A 15276-nucleotide genomic window follows, 5' to 3' on the forward strand; every position below is an offset into this window, starting at 1 on the left:
TAAAATTCTGAATGGTCAGTCTGAAGATGAAATGCTCATTTGCAGATTCAAACAAATTTTGAAGAGGAATTGGAGCCAGTTTGTATTAGCAAAGGAGACAGCTTGCTTTAAAAAGTAAATTGACTAATCATGATTGACTTTCCCAATTGGAATTACTGTAATATAGTGGTTAGTTGTATGTTGACATCAGAAGGTATGTGTGGTACCTTTGTTGTGGAGACTAAAACACTTTACTCCGGCGACACCAGAATATGCATTATTTAAACACACCTGTTGAGACGGGCCACTCACCTAAAAAGCAGGATTTCTGCAGGGGCAATGGTATGCCCCGACCTCCTAGAACACCTCTCTGAACTTCCTGGTGGACACAGAAACACTGGCAGGTTTCCCAAATGGTAAGGGGGGGGGGGGGGGAGAGAAAGAGACAAAACACTGCCACGTCTTGCCGGTCCAGCCAGGCACCCTGTATCTTCGGGGATCAGGTCGTTGTTGACATAGTTATAGTAGTGTTAGTGCACTCAACTTCCTTCAAACTGAATCTCTCTTTCTGATATGGGCACGGGAGCGGTAGAAGAACACTGGAATGCTCCAGCACCTTTCTTGGATAATAATAACTGTTGGCATAATTACTAACACTGCATTACCAAAAACCCAAACTGAGTACGATAACAATAAGTACTACGACATTAGGGCTGGCTTCACAGAGATTCACTGTTGCGCACTACAATTAGAACTGTGGTTGCACTTATCATGCACAAGAAATACAAACAAGGGCATTGATTATATCACATATAACTTTCCTGCATGCATAGGATTAAACTAAAAGGAACAAAAACAATCCAAGAAATACAAATGTCCACTCTGGGCACAGTTTGGATGGCACAGTTTGTTTTGGTTTCACTCTGTGTGTGAAAAACCCTTCAAAAAGCAAATTCCTCAAACCTGAAACACAGGCATGAATGACACAATTTAAATCCAAGAGTTGTGCTATTAGAGAAAGAAAAGTCACGTAAATGCTCTTTTAAAATTGCAGTGTCACTTTTTGTAGTACTTGAGCTCAAATAGATTTCCTGAAGCACATTTAGGCAAGTAACTACAATAATAATGTAGAATGTTCAGATTTGTCTCTTCAAGATAAGCACTCTGCAAAATATGAGGTCTGAAATACACTAGCTGTTCTAGGAAAGCGCGGCGCTCAAAGAACAAACTCCCTGGAGAATACTAGTCTCTTAGCTGCAGTCTTTTCCGGAGTGCTGGAGGAATGCCTGGTGTCAGCTGGTACAGGAACAAAGAAAAGAATTGCCTCAAAAGTCCTGAATACGAGGATGACAGCAGGGGCTGGACTGCCAAATCAGATGCTGAGATCAGGAAGCAAAACAAAGCCAAGCAGGGAGGCATGCTTCACTCTGCTACTTATAGCCAATCAGGAAAGCAGTTGAGTTTCCACATGTGGATGAGTCACCACACCCAATTAGAAGCACATGTCTACACCACACCCAATTAGTAGCACATGTCTACACCTGCTCACAGTAGCAAACAAACATTGATAAAACCAATTATGTAACACAGCACATTTTGTTTACTTAGGAAAATGAAGGTTTATCCAAGAACAGAGATATGATTTAAACCTAATCCCTGGGGATGCTGACAGATAACGCAGGAGACACCTTGGGGATTCCTGCAACACCAAGGTAGCGTGCTGACCGAAGGAGAACATCAGCCACCAGACTCCTCCTGAGACTGAAAACACAGCCAGTGTATATACAAATCTCCATGGTAAGAGGTCACCTGAATCCCTGTAAGATGAGACCTATAAAATCATAGGGGCATATTTACAAGAATTGCCGGACAACTTCACTAGCGCGGTTGTGTGTCGAAATGTGTAACACCGGCTAATGTTGTTTATTACCACCATGCATGCGCCATATTTACAAAACTGCGCACCATGGCGATAAGAAAAGGCTAGATAAAAAAAATGATGCTTAACTTTGTGACATGTTGCAAAAACAATGATGCTAGTGCAGCAAAAGTGGCACTAGCCTGATTAGCAGTACGTTTTTTATGCTAGTCGTGCTAGTGTCATTTTTGGGCTTAAAAGCATTAAAAAAAGCCTGCAAAATCGACAAACAGAAGCCACAAGGTGATATAATGGAGAAGTCAGTACAGGAGAGACCCCAGAGAGACCCCAATGAGCCCAGTACAAGCCAGGATGGCCAGACAGACTTCCAGGAGAAAGGGAAAAGGAAGAGGAAGTGTAGGTTCAGTGAGGAGCACAACATCTTGATAACAGAGCTGACGGAGCACCAACTCCAGCTATTCGTCACATCTACATTGCCAATAGGTAGGAAGGAGGCCATATGGCAGTCTATAGTTGATAAAGTCAACAGCGTGGCAGAGGTGAAGTGGGGTGTGACGGATTGTAAGAAGCGCTAGCACGATTGCAAGTGCAGAACAAACTAGAAACTGCCCAGCAACAGAAAGGCAGCATTGAAGACTGGTGGTAGAAGTCTTGCACCTCAGGAGCAGCTGGAAGAGATGGTGGCAGTAGTCATCCCTGAGGAGTTGGGGACCGGAGTCCAGGGACAGGACACTGAAGCGTTTGATGAGTAACAACAAACACAGTTTAAGTTGCAGCAGGGATAAGGTTGTAACTAATAAATGGCATAAGGAGGAGGCATGTAGGAGGCATTGTATGCATGCAAAATGGTTGCAAGGGGGCACAATAATGGTGAAACACCAAACACATGTAATGTGCACTGACCACCCCTCACTATATGCACAGACCACTTCACAACCCTCACAGCACTCCCTTCACTATATTAACTGCAACATCTGGCCATGTTTAACTCTCATTGGGTATCATGGACCAGGCCTTTTGCTCAGGGTGGGGCAGCAAGGGCTGGGGTATGACTCCCTGCAGCACCAGGAAAGGGCAAAAATGAAACGTACACACAACATATGGGGCATTTCTGTCATTACCATCTGTGCTGGTGCACAATTTGCTGCCATGTGCCTACACAGGAACACCTCTACCATGCTGCAAGGGATCCTGTGTTTTGAGGATGATTCCTGTTGTGCATGAAGGGACACCTTCCTGCACAATATCAGACACAAGTGGTGTTTTTGTCTTACTATGTGTGATGCACAATGCAGCACACATAGAAACATGACTTTACTGGGACAAACAAAGTTGACACTCACCCTCTTGTCCCTTCTATGCCAACTCTGATGTGGTGTATGAAACTTCAGCATTCTCAGACGTGAGAATCTGGGAAGGCTTCAGAAGTTGGGTAAGTTACATATGTGTTGCGTGGGAACATCCCTACCTACATGCAGTGTGAGGTCTGAAAGGGACACATAATTAAAAGGCCATGGAAAGGCACACATGGTGCCTTCATTGGCCTGGTAAATATGGACTGGCACACTGCACAACTGTAGTGTCACATGAAAATTATGCTGTGTTGGGGCAGTGTACTGTCAGTGTCTGTGAAATGTGGCCCATGGTTAACTATGTATGATGAAATATTGCAGTGCAATGCGGCAGCCCAGCCTGCTGAGCTGTGCTGCATCATTTTGAATGTGCAGGGATATGTGGTTGTCACAAACATGCAATGCATCCCTGTACTACCCTTGGTGATGGGGAACACACTGCTGTCTAACACCAACACAGCACACATTGAGCCTGGTGTAGGGGTGACTGTGTTGCAGGTCTGATTGCACATATACAGGAAGAGACACATCCTGCAATACCAGCAATCAGGAATGCTGCCTGCCACTTCTAATGCCTGTTGCTAACTGCAACACACATTGAAAGATGCAAAAATAGGTCCACAACAATGTTAGTCAATTGTAGCAACACTACAATGTCACCCCCAAGGTGGTGTAGCAACCTGATGCATTCACACATTGACAAGTTTGGGAAATTCACAGGTCCTTATGTCACCCCAATGGTGTTGTAAGAGTGATGCAAGGGGGACAATTGTCCATATGCATCCTCTTTGCCACCTCTTGTTATGTGTGCTGTATCTTGCATCACCCTTAGTAAGATGCAACCAACTCTTGTGTATGTGATTGTACAGGAGGGTGTCCCTTCCTGCACAATAATACTCAGCCCTGCAGCACAGGCACCCTTACACCCACGTTGCAAGGAGGCCTGTGTTGCAGGGATAAGTGTTGTTGTGCACGAAGGGACATCTTCATGCACAAACACAATTACAAGAGATGGTTGCATCTTACTATGGGTGATGCAAGATACAGCTCACATAACAAGAAGTGACAAAGAGGATGCATGTGGACAAATCTCCCCTTTGCATCACTCTTACAACACATGTGGGTTGGCAGAGGATTGTGACACATACCCGTAAATATAGATCTGGCAATGCAACAGATTCCATAAGTTTCCATGGGTATTGCATGGGAACACCCCAAGCAACACCCATGGCATGCAACTGCCTTTCAGTGTGATGCACAAAAGAGGTCCATAAACCGAAGCCTCCCTCAATGACAACCTGGCTGCCTACCACCGGACGTTGCTGCTGTATTGCAAACCCAGTAGTACCTCCTTGCTGCAGTGATGCCTTTCATCTTTCCACAGATGACAGCTGCCAGGACCTTTAAATCCACATCTCCAGCCCCTGATGTGTGTGTGCCTCCCTCCACTTCGACACCAGCACCACTCCTGGCACGAGAGACACCACACACATCAGAGAATGAAGATGTGGAAGGAACAACATTCACTCCATACCCCCAGTCTGTGGCGCATGGACAGTTTCTCTTTTGCTTTGTGCTTAAGATCATGCTAGTGTTGCAACAACTATCAACGTCCCCTCTTCCCTCTCTCACTGTTGACCAATCACACATGTGGACTGTCATTGTGGCAATATGATCACCTCCTCACTGATGCACTGCTGTCCTACATGTCTCATGACATGCCTCCACCCCTTGGACTCTGTCTGGACATCGAATGCCTTGGGATCTCTCATGGGGTCATTCTCCTATGTACTGTACAGTACTACATATATCAATATTGCACATGTAAATAAACTCACTCAATACATCATTTGTGTTGAATCTGTGTCTGAGGCAGTAACTGTGTAAACTTCATGCATTGTGTGAAGACAATACACTGAGGGGCCTATTCACAACAAAATGGCGCAGTGCGGTCCTGCAAGCAATGAAGCTTCCCTGAGCTGCGTCATTTCCAAAACACAGGGTTGCCCCGTATGTAGTAGACTACTGTGCACCCATGTGTTTTCCATAGCACTGGTGCTGATTCAGCTGCCTAGTGCCAATGCGTGACCCTTTCACCATAGTGCAAGGGTGCCTGCATTGTGGGGGATGTTTGTTTATGTGCAGGAAGTTGTCCCTTCTTGCACATAAACAATCAGCAATGGCTCCTTGCTCCTACTGTGTGCCGCACAGTGCAGCACACATACAAACAGCAAAAACCTGGAGAAATATAAGTATTTCTCTCTGTTGTGCAATGCTAACTTCTCCCCTGGGGTGAGGTCACTGTTTTGGCACTGCCTCTGGTTTTTTTTCCATTGTACATCTGAGGCAGCACCAAAAACAATGGGTTATGTGTGGGAATGCCCACAGCAACACCCATTGCATGCACTTCTGCCACAGAAATCTGCTTTGGGGGGGCCCATATATACAATGTGGCATTAAACCACGCAAAGTGGCTTAATGGCACCTTGTAAATAAGTGAAAGGGCACAGTACCAAGGGAACATCACAAAAAGAGACGCTCTGGTGGTGCTGGGGCTTGTCAATATGCCCTTGAGTACCTGCCTACGGGATGTGTGGATTTGTGACATACACAAATCCACACACACTGACTGCAACATGATTGAGGTAACTGATAGCTATGTGGACTAGCAAGTTATACCTGAGGATCACATGCATGGCATGTGACAGCATGCATGTAGTGTGATAGCTGACACCAATCACTACACAAGTGGCTGGGACAAGCAAGGATGGTAGCAACAGTAAAACATTGATATGACAAATAAATGATGCGTGTGTAAGACTGTGAGAGGCAGCCATGAGTGTCAATGCAAGTCACATTACTTCACAGCACAGAGAAATGCTGTATGAATACCTGTTTTGTGATGTGTATCCATGCACATCCAGAGTGTCACGTACACTTGTTTTTTCAACACACATACCCAAAACATCACCACCACCCAAACATACCAAAAAAAGAGTTACCCAAAGACCCATCACTAAGAAAAAACTAATATGTCCTACAACTAATCAACACCACACTAACTTATCTAACAGTAACTATTTAAATACTACAACTATGTACACAAATATATATAAGAAGAAGGGAAGTTCAGTCCGACTGGACCATTGTCCACTTTAGAGCTTCATCACTTCAGCCCTGATCTCTCTGAGCATTTTCATTATTTGGTCATTCTGGTGCTCCAGTCTGGCAATCAGATACCTTTGGTCTGCAATCTCTGTGGAAAATTCCTGCACATAGGTGGTTCCACATATGTTGGAACGTCCTGTGAACCTGTTGGGGCAATTGTTGTTGCAGCTGGTGTTGACGGTCCTGCCCCTGTAAAGGTTACCCTGTCTGTGGCCACAGACCTGCCTGCTTGGTGGGTCCTGGAGGTAGATGGATCCTTGGGTGGACCCCTGGAGAGAATGCGTTCCATGCACCCGATGCATCCTCCCTCTCATAGAGGCACCCTATCCTCCAGTAGCCCTTTGTTACCTGACGCATGTGCTGGTAGCGTTCCGCACGCCTCTCGAACTGGTGCCTCTGGGATAGGGTCATATTTGCAGCTGCAACATGAATGGGACATGTCTGCCAAATGTATATTAGGCATGGAATGAAAACACCATCTGCAATTGTTTCCTGTTGTCCAGCACAAATCACAATACCATCCTGAATGGCAGGGGTAATACACATCTGCACACCAACCATCATCTCCAGATTGCTCATGTCCAAGGTATCAAGGCTAGCTATTGTTGCACAATAACATTGAACCATCTTGGAAAATCTTCAAAGGACCATGGTGGTCATTACAACCATGGCGGTCGGGGTTAAAGGGGCGGTAAGACCGACAAAAACAGGCCGGCGGTAAAAAAAATGAAATTACGACCATGGCGGCAACCGCCAACATAGACAGCCACTTTAACACACCGACCGCCATGGCGGTACAAACAAATACAGCGGGGGTCACCGCCAACAGACAGGTGGAGGACAATGTACCGCCCACAGAATTACAACCTACCAATCCGCCACCTTTTCCAGGGCCGATTCACCGCAAACAAAAACACTGCGGAAACAGGAATCCGAAGGGAAAACGCTCACCTCTGCACACCCCACGAGGAACCAGGACGCCATGGAACCAGAGCTCCACATTTTTCCATCCTTAATCTTCTTGCTCCTCTACCAGGAGCACGAACGGCGAAGACCACGGCGAGTACTGCACCTACGACACAGGGGAGGGGGGAGGGAAAAGAGAGTGACACACATATGCAACACCCCCACCCTCACCCACGACAACACACAAACTAATACAGCATGATACATTATAGTTACACCCCCCAAACCCCTGCAAGAATGCAGAGAAAAGGAAATGAGGTGAACGATTGTAATATATTAAAATTCAGTATTAAAAAAATATACATACACTATTTACAAATATATACACCAATAATATTAGTCCAAGGTATTCCACCATTAAAGTCCGTGGACCACTGGGCCAAAAATGCATGGGCGAGGCCCACACAAGATACCCGAACAGACGGAGAGAACACTACAGGGGCATCATATAGAAATAAAACAGGCACCTCAGGGGGAAAGGGAAAGGGTGGGCACCTCAGCCGGTTGAGTGCACAACGCCAAATCCACGAGGGGGCCCCATGCCCTGTTCAAATCAGTCCCGGGGAGTGCAAAGCCACAGTCTCTCAAGTCTCTACAGTGGGTGGTTTGCCCACTGTTCAATCCTGGGGAGTGCAAAGCCACAGTCTCTCAAGTCTCTACAGTGGGTGGGTTGCCCACTGTTCAATCCTGGGGAGTGCAAAGCCACAGTCTCTCAAGTCTCTACAGTGGGTGGTTTGCCCACTGTTCAATCCTGGGGCGTGCAAAGCCACAGTCTCTCAAGTGGATGTCAATCTCCACTGGTTCTGGAGGGGGCCTTGTGCCCAGAGTGCTTCATCCTGCCAAGGACAGAGGTAGTAGATGTATCTCTCCACTGGTACAGGAGGGGGCATGGTGCCCAGAGTGCTTCATCCTGCCAAGGACTGAGGTAGTGGATGTCTTTCTCCAATGGTTCTGGAGGGAGCCTTGTGCCCAGAGTGCTTCATCCTGCCAAGGACACGGCCTCAGTAGCGTCAGAGCTTTTGGTGCTCATGGGCCTGCGGTGCTTGTTGCGGCGGTGTCCTTGGCAGCAGTGCTTGTTGCGGCGGTGTCCTTACCAGCGGTGCTTGTGGCGGCAGTGTCATTGGCAGTGGTTCTTGTGGCGGCGGTGTCTTGGCGGCGGTGTCCTTGGCAGCGGTGCTTGTGGCGGTAGAGTCTTTGGCAGCGGTTCAGCGTCTGGCGGCGGTGTCTTTAGCAGCGGTTCAGCTGCTGGCGGTCCTGTCTTGGGCAGCGGGGCTGCTGCTGGCAGTCCTGTCTTGGGCAACGGGGCTGCTGCTGCCGGGGCTGCTGTTGGCGGTTTTGTCATGGCCAGCGGGGCTGCTGGCGGTCGGCTCCTTGGCAGCGGGGCTGATGATGGTCCTGTCCTGGGCAGCGGGGCTGCTACTGGCAGCCGGCTCCTGGGCAGCCGGGCTGCTGCTGGTGGTCCTGTCATGGGCAGCGGGGCTGCTGGCGGTTGGCTCCTTGGCAGCGGGGCTGATGCCGGTCCTGCCTGGGGCAGCAGGGCTGCTGCTGGCGGTCGGCTCCTTGGCAGCAGGGCTGCTGCTGGCGGTCGGCTCCTTGGCAGCGGGGCTGCTGCTGACGGTCCTGTCTGGGGCAGCGGGGCTGCTGTTGCCGGTCCTGTCTGGGGCAGTGGGGCTGCTGGCGGTCGGCTCCTTGGCAGCGGGGCTGATGGCGGTCCTGTCTGGGGCAGTGGGGCTGCTGGTGGTCAGCTCCTTGGCAGCGGGGCTGATGGCGGTCTTCTCCGCCGTGCTGATCTTCCCAGACTTGCCGGTTTTCTTGTGCCCCTTCCCCACCTTGGAAGGTGTCGCAGCTGACTCCACACTCCCAACTGTACCCCTGGGAGCGGCTTTGGTGGCTGATGTCTTCCCTCTCTCCCGCTGGGCACTGGCCAACTTTTGATGCTTGACAGGTGGGGGACTGTCCGTGCTGTGGCTCCTTGCCACACTGCCTGCCCTGCTGCCTGGTGCACTCCATAATCTGATGACTACTGGCACCACTGGTCCCGCCGATGTTGTGGCTGAGGTGCTAGGTTGGGACCTGGAGAGTCGGGCCCTAGGAGACTGACGGGGTGGGGGAGGTGAGGGAAAGAGGTCAAGGCTGGCCAGAAAAAAAGTTTCTTAGGAATACTGGGACGGGTAGTTGGAGGGGGTTTGGGAGTGGAGGAAGAGGTAGTGTTCGTAGGAGGTGTACACTTGCTGACTTTGGGTGAAGGTGCATGGTCTGGAGGCTGTTGTGAGGTGGATGGCTGTTGGGTGGGTGTGTGGCTGCGTTTGTGTACCTTGGGAGGTGGCCTCACAGACACACTGGGAGAGGACACAGGGGATGTGTGAATGGTAGTGGGGGTGGTGACTGCACGTGAGTGGGGTGTGGTGGTGGATGTGCTGGTGATGGACGTAGTGGCTAAAGATGTACTGCATCCAGGTGTGAGTGGAGGCGAGACTGGGAGGGATAAGGGAAACGAGGAGGTGGGGACACAGTGGAGGCAGTGGATGTTAGTGTGTCTGCATGTGTGTGATGCTTGCGTGAGTGCATGTGGGATGTTTGGTGCTTATGTTTGCCAGAGCTTCCTTTGTGTGTTGAGGTGTGTGCATGCTCGTCTGATGGTGTGCTTGGGATAGGCGGAGGTACAGGGATGTGGGTCCGGGTGGAGGAAGTTGGAGGGGGGAGGCTAGAGACAGGGACAATGGCTGCCATCAGTGCTGAGGCCAGAGTCGGAAAAGCTCGCTGAAGGGCTGCCTGACCAGAATGAATGCCCTCCAGGAATGCATTGTTTTTTTGCAACTGCCTCTCTACACCCTGGATGGCATTTAAAATGGTAGACTGCCCAACAGTGAGGGACCTGAGGAGGTCAATGGCCTCCTCACTGAGGGCAGCAGGGGTGACTGGGGCAGGGCCTGAGGTGCCTGGGGCGAAGGTGAGGCCCACCCTCCTGGGTGAGCGGGCAAGGGGCAAATACTGAGGGGCTGCTGGGAGGGCGGTGCTGGAGGGGGTGGTGGTGGCTGTACCTGTAGATGCGGGGGCACAGATGGGTCCGCCACCGCAAGGGAGCTCCTATTAGAGGATGAGTCCGTATCACTGGTGTCAGATCCTGTCCACGCCGTGGAGCTCCCCTCGCCCTCCATCCCACTGGTTAAATCGGAGTCCGTTGTGTCGCCCTCCAGGGCCCCGTGGGATGCAGCTCCCTCCTGCTCCGGTGCCACTGCTCCTCTGCCTGATGATGCTAATGCACACAAGAACAGGGAGACCACAAAAAGGGGGGGGGAAGATAGAAGAAAGACTTCTTGAGTGCATGCATTACCGCTACCGTTGGCGGACACAACAGACACAGAAGCCCCCTGCACTACGCCGCGCACTTGGGGTTCACTATTCGATCCCTGGGACATGGCCTACAAGGCTATGGCTGAGATCTGCACACATGGATGTCACAGGAGCCTGACCAGGTGTAGTTGGCACTGTACCCAGATGGGGTGGGGTGTGACAGGGTCTTCCTGAAAAAGGGGACTTAACTAGCACACTCGCCCTGGCCTAGGGGAACCCACAGCCCAGCTCCCCCACCCAGACACCTCCACTGCACGCTGAATCAGCTGAATGAGAGTGTACTCACCCCCTTGTTGCTGCTGTGATGCCCTCAAGTGCCCATCCAACTCCGGATACGCCACCACCAGGGTCCTGAACATCAGGGGGGTCATGGTGCGACGGGCACCCCTCCCACGTTGGGCCTCGGCTGTGTTCTTGCTCCAGCGGCGAATTTCCTCCCATCTTTTCCGGCAGTGGGTGCTCCGTCTGTGGTAGACCCCCAGGGTCCGGACGTCCTTGGCGATGGCACGCCAAACATCCTTCTTCTGGTGGGCGCTGACCTACAGGAATTGTACAGAGGAAAAAGAAAAGTTATTGCCAACTGCACCGTCACAGTCATTTTCCCGCATCCCTACCCTTGCCATGTGCACATGCACTCACCGTTGTTTCATGCACGCCTCATTCTCCCCCCCTATCTTTCGTCCACCCAACTCCACACAGGCATTGCCCATACAGCATGCTCACAGTGTACTTACCTGTTTGTCTGGAGGACCGTAGAGAAGTGTGTACTGGGGGAGGACCCCATCCACGAGTTTCTCCAACTCCTCCGTGCTGAATGCAGGGGCCCTTTCCCCAGACACACAAGCCATTGTCTCTTCCAGACTGTAGTCACAGCAGCACTTGCAGTGTAGGTCCTCTCCTGTCGAAGATCAGGTATCGAGTGATTGAACAGATAGAAAATGGCAATCACGTCCGCAGCGGTGCGTACCGTCACCGCCGGAGTATATCGTCATTGGCTCCTGGGACCCATAGGGTCCAATGTTAACCAACGCAGCATTGCGCAGCGGTCTTCGACTGCCTACCGCAACGGTGTACAACACCAGCGCAGTTACCTCATATCCCATCGTCCCACTTTACAGGTCAGGCAGCCTCCATTTCAGGGGCCCACATGGCTTTATTTTTAACTGCGTCACACATACCTAGGCCTTGGCTCAACACTCATACAGGCAAATTTCGGGTTATGAATAGTTTTCTGAGTAAGCTGTGTTTACGTACCTCTGAGTTGGTTGACTCTGTGCTCGCTGTTTTCCTCCATAGGCACCATCCGCTGGGACATGTGAGGAGATGGCGGCATCCTCCGGTGTACAGACCGCTGGTGGACCTGTCGACAATGGAGGAAAGACATGTAATCATCACCTACAGGCTTGATCGTGCCATAATCCTGGAACTGTGTGCCCAGTTGGAGCCAGACCTGATGTGACATAGGTATGTTGACATTACCATTGAAAGAGCATTTTGTCACTGTAATTGCTAATACACTAATTTGAAATCACAGACTGACTCCAGATTGTTTTGTGCTTTAAAGGTGTTTATTTCAGTGCTCAATATTGGAGGGGGTTGTTAAATGGTGAGGGGTGATGGTGGAGGAATGTCCATGGCAGAGTCCAGTCTATTAGTCTCACAGGTGCATTGTCCAAAGGGGCATAGGAAGTGGAGCTGGGGCAGTTTGAGGATGGACAGGGTTACAAGGTGGGACAAAAGGATGACAATCAGGGTGGTCTCATTTCTTGGCAGGGGTCTTGGCATCGTTCTCTGTCTTTGTCCTGGATCTCAGGGACCGTTTGCAGGGTGGTCCTCCATCTGCACGGGGTGGGGTGCTGGTGTGGTGGTCCTGTGGCGGTGCCTCCTGTCCACTAGCGCTGGCGGAGGTGGTGGGCAGTTCATCATCCAGGCTAGTGTCAGGGGCCCCTTGTTGTGCCACAGTGTCCCTCCTGGTTTTGAGGACTTCCTTCAGCACACCTACAATGGTGCCCAGGGTGGAATTGATGGATCTGAGTTCCTCCCTGAGCCTCAAATACTGTTCCTCCTGCAGCCGCTGGGTCTCCTGAAACTTGGCCAGAACCGTTGCCATCATCTCCTGGGAATGATGGTAGGCTCCCATGATGTTGGAGAGGGCCTCGTGGAGAGTGGGTTCCCTGGGCCTGTCCTCCCCCTGTCGCACAGCAGCCCTCCCAGCTCCCCTGATTCCCTGGACCTCTGTCCCCTGAACCGTGTGCCCACTGCCACTGCCCCCAGTTCCCTGTTGTTGTTGGGGTGGTGGGTTAGCCTGGGTTCCCTGTAGTGGTGGACACACTGCTGCTCGACGTGTCCTGGGGACAGAGGTAAGGGCCCGCTGGGTGGGTGCTGTGCTGGTGTTTCCAGAGGGGGGAAGCTCTGTATTGGCCTGTGCCACTGTGAGGGGAACCGACTGTCCCGAGGTCCCAGATGGGCCGGGCTGATCGTCTAGATCCAGTTGGACAGAGCTGCTGTCATCACTGTGGGCCTCTTCTGTTGGTGGTGTGGACATGTGTGGACCCTCCTGTCTGGTGACGTTGGGGAGGGGGTCCTGCAGGGGTATAAGAGGATGTTTATTGCATCTTTGTGTGCCATGGTGTGCAATGGGTGGGTGACCGTGTACCCCAGTGCTTGCATTCCTGTGTGGGGCCTTGTGTGGTGATGGTTTGGGGGTGGATGGGTATGTGCAGTGGCCATGCTTTGGTGATGGGTGTCCATGCTTTGGTGTTGCATGCAGGGCTTGGTGTTGGGATGTGTGGTTTGTGATATTGGGTCATTTGTGAGGTGTTGGGGTGATGGGGGTGAGGGCAGGGTGGGGGTATGTGATAGCATGCAGGTAGGATGTGGGATGTTATAGTTAAGATTTGACTTACCAGAGTCCATTCCTCCTGCTACTCCTGCGAGGCCCTCAGGATGCAGAATAGCCAGGACTTGCTCCTCCCATGTTGTTAGTTGTGGGGGAGGAGGTGGGGGTCTGCCACCAGTCCTCTGAACCGCAAGGTGGTGACTTGAGACCACGTAAAGCACCTTCCCCCGTAGGTCGTTCCACCTCTTCCTGATGTCATCTGTATTTCTTGGGTGTTGTCCCACTGCGTTGACCCTGTCCACTATTCTTTGCCATAGCTCCATCTTCCTAGCTATGGAGGTGTGCTGCACCTGTGATCCGAATAGCTGTGGCTCTACCCGGATGATTTCCTCCACCATGACCCTGAGCTCCTCATCAGAGAACCTGGGGTGTCTTTGCCGTGCAATGGGGTGGTGTGGGTGATGTGTAGGGTGGTGTGTGTTGTGATGTGTGGAGTGATATTTAGTGGTGTGTTGTGTGAGGTGCGTGGATGTTATGTGACTGATGGTGTTGAGTGCCTGTGGATGCTTGTTTGTAGATTGTAGTGTCTCTCTCTGGCCTTCTTTCTGAATTTTTGGTCCTAGGGGTTTGTGGGTGATGTGGGTGTGTGTTTTATATTGTATTGGATGTGTGGGAGTGGTGTGTGTATGTGTATCAGGTATGTGTATTTTGAATTGTCCAATGTGGTAGTGTTTTATAAATGTGTGTGTATTTTGAGCATGCGGTGTGTACCGCCAATGGAATACCGCGGTTAAAAGACTGCAGCGTGGATTCGTGGGTCGTGATAGTGTGGGGGTATTCCTGTTGGTGTGACGGCGGAGGTTTTGTTTTCACCAGTTTATCACTGACCTTTGGTGTGGCGGACTTGTGTGGGTGTCTAAATTTTGGCAGATTCCAAGCAGTGGGTCATAATGACCGTGGCGGAATTCCGCTGCTGCGGCTGTGTGTTTGCAGTCTTCTGCACGGCGTTAAGCAGCTTTTACCGCCAATGTTGTATTGACCCCCCATGTCCCCATTGACTAAAGATTGTCATTCACATTAGCCATGTGACCATGGTAGGTCACACTCATCATGTTGGATTGCTGAACAATGTCCCTCATGCTTCTGCAAGTGACCTCAGATCTGTTTGCCTGTACCTAACTCATCTGAGCAAGGACTGCAAGGTAAACGTGGTCCCACAACCGTTTGTGCCTCATATGGCAAGGACAGATGTCTGGAGACATTGCTACATGGGAAATGGATGTGACAGGTATCCTATGTGATAATGGAGGATGGAGAAGCCACCCATGTCACACAGAGAAGCATGACCCTACTCTCATACTCACACATGTCAGTACCTGATCAGTCGTGCCATGCTTTGATGCTTACTCCCACAGTAAGTTGTTTTCTCCTACTATGCTCCCCATTGGCTGTATATGTGTCTAAAACTCTGGTCAGTGTGTTGCTCAACAGCACTCAGCACCACCATCTCATATGTGGGTGCATGCATGCCCTACACCGTATCTGTACAAGGATCTTGGATTAGCACTTGCTAATGCTGTACATTGTATGAAGATGTTTGCATCACATCATAGACACTATCTGGACCACCACAATCTGATGATGTTGTGAGTGATGGCATGTCATATGACAATGTTGTATGGACATCCCTCTGGCCAAACACTCATGTCTGGATCTGTGAGGATGACATGGGTTGGCAA

The sequence above is a fragment of the Pleurodeles waltl genome, chromosome 6, assembly GCF_031143425.1.
Source record: "Pleurodeles waltl isolate 20211129_DDA chromosome 6, aPleWal1.hap1.20221129, whole genome shotgun sequence".
In the NCBI taxonomy this organism is placed as follows: Eukaryota; Metazoa; Chordata; class Amphibia; order Caudata; family Salamandridae; genus Pleurodeles; species Pleurodeles waltl.